General features: G+C 35.4%; 1 pseudogene; it reads right to left on the minus strand.

The window, feature by feature from the left end:
* LOC137974459 (tetratricopeptide repeat protein 28-like) overlaps positions 1 to 2,500 on the minus strand; it is a 282,236-nt pseudogene that overhangs the window by 22,739 nt on the left and 256,997 nt on the right.

The following is a 2,500-nucleotide window of genomic DNA, read 5'->3' on the forward strand; positions in this document are numbered from 1 at the left end:
CCCATACTATAACACTGTACTGAGGATAAGGATAGAAAAGTGAATAGCATAAGTTATGCAGAGCAGACTTAGTCAGACAAAAATACTGATTTACAAAATTAATGATAGCCACAAATGTTTTCATAACGACTTCAAATCCAAAATATCACGAAAAATAATTAATTATTTATTAATTAACATGGCTCAGCTTATGCCCATCACTTTCTGTAATTAAAATGAGTTTAATTTCTCTTTTTGGCCTAACTTAGAAAACTTAAGGCAAGCAAAGCGTTAACAATAGCCGAACTTAAAACTTAAGTTGTGTTGATGTATTTCTGCTATAAACCAACATAACGTCTCCATACTAAACTCTTTTAATTTTGATGGCACATTTTTATGAAAAAAAAAAACCTTTTATGGAATATTTACCGAGCTCTGAGACTTAACAGGCTTGGTTGTTTTAAATGTTCTTCTAAATTATTTATTTATTTATTTATTAGCGGAAGCGACAACCAAGAAAACAAAAGCTTAAGAAGACCCATTTACGAATAATTACACATTGCCGTTTGTCAAATGCACAGTAAGTCACAGGAAACGTCCATTTTGTCACCAAGGCAATTATTTCTGAGTCTTAGAAAAAGCCAAAAGTCATGATTTGTGAGTTTTCTTGTTCGGAACCAGCCTGAGCCTCTTGACCAAAGGAGTAGCAGCATAAAAAGCACAAAGCTTCTCATTATTTCTCCTACAAACCCTCAAATTAAACAGCTGAAAGCACCCATTTATCGGATGAAATACAGTCGAGTTATGTCAAATCAATACTGCCAGGAGATACCATTCCGAGTTCGGAAGCTTTATACTCAAATCAATTAAAAAAACAATACTGCTATACATGCACAATTGTATTTTTGTAGCTGCATGCATCCTTTGAAGAATGAGGAATACAAGAATACATGCTATTCATATGCCACTAAGTGGATGCGTAATGATTTCTAGAATCTACACTTGCAGATTTGCCTCAATTTAAGCTTCAAACCCTAAGGACTTATTACTTTTAATTCTTCGTTCATCCAACAAGGAAAATTGAATCATATATGGATCACAAGTGTATGGAAAAAGGGTGTCTTTTACATGAATAATCACTGCAACCCACAAACGTAACATATAGCACAAGTTATACGTAATCAGAGCTTGTTTGCATCACTTGGGTCATATATGTACATTGTATACAATAAAGCTTTAAGTAATGATAAGCAACTTACCACTCTTGGTCCAAACGGATGCTCTTTTGTGTGAGCTCAAGCAGTGGCTTTATCAAGAGAAAGAACTCTGCAATAGTGATTAGTCTCTGAATAAAATACTCCTATAAGATTTGACTCTCCTAACAAAAATCATTTAAGCCGGGCATACACATCACGTACGATGCACACAGAGCGTCGTAACTGCGGAATACAGCTGCACCTCTTAAGAGATGTACATGTACAGTAACTGTTCACGTGGTGTAAAATTATTACCACCCATCCCCTGGTAGTGTTCTAAGTATCTCATACTGAAGTGAATAGTCGTAGTGGAAAATACCACCCATTCTCTGAAATGTTGTTAAGTATATTCTAAAGTGGATATGCTGATACGCAGTAAAAGTAGTTTAAATGTTAATTAAAGTATAGAAATGGTCAAGTAAGTGGATACACGGACAGGCAATGTCATGTCCTTAACTGAAACTGTGTTTTTACACACTTCAAAGAGCATTTGCACCGAACTCAGACGATGTACCAAGGCACATTCACTCATCAGCTTTGTCAAGCATTACAAGAGGAGCAGAAGGGATACTCTAAGTAATTGGATTAAGTTCTACCAATCGATTTTCAACTACACTGCCTGAATTCTTCAATGCATTCTTACTCATCATTTGCTTCGTACGTAACTCCCCCGAGCTCCTTTTTGAATCTCAGCCAATGAGAAAACTGAAACCCTCTTCATTCAAAATAAATTTCAAGATATACAGCATTTACTTACATTCTCGATATACAAGGAAAGAATAGGGGGCAGTTTAGGTCGATCAAACAACAAACAAATAATTTATTACACCGTTGCAGCAAGCTAATATTACTAATTACCTTGCAATGTTCCTCTTTACAATCAGTTGAGAAAGAATAATGATAAACACCACTGCAAATAAGTTAAGGGATAAGCGGTGGATCTTTTGCGTGCGTGTGTCACTCACAACTGAATGACCGTGATCACTTAATTCAGTTTCATTCAGAAAATAAAGTTGTTAGCTTTAATTCAAAGTAAAGAGAAAACTACAGGAAGTAAGTAAAAAGTAATCAGAACTGGTCTATTTATTAAGCATAAAATAACTTGTTCTTGTTATAAGACAGCGTTGAGAAACAACGAGCAACTCAATTACCAGTGTCGTTCGTAATGGATGCGGATTGATTTGTGGCCAAGAAATGACTCTGCAATTATAATTGATGTGGGTACGACATCATCGACTCTCTCGATAAAATAGTCCTCTATAACG

The sequence above is a fragment of the Montipora foliosa genome, chromosome 10 (genome assembly GCF_036669935.1).
Source record: "Montipora foliosa isolate CH-2021 chromosome 10, ASM3666993v2, whole genome shotgun sequence".
In the NCBI taxonomy this organism is placed as follows: Eukaryota; Metazoa; Cnidaria; class Anthozoa; order Scleractinia; family Acroporidae; genus Montipora; species Montipora foliosa.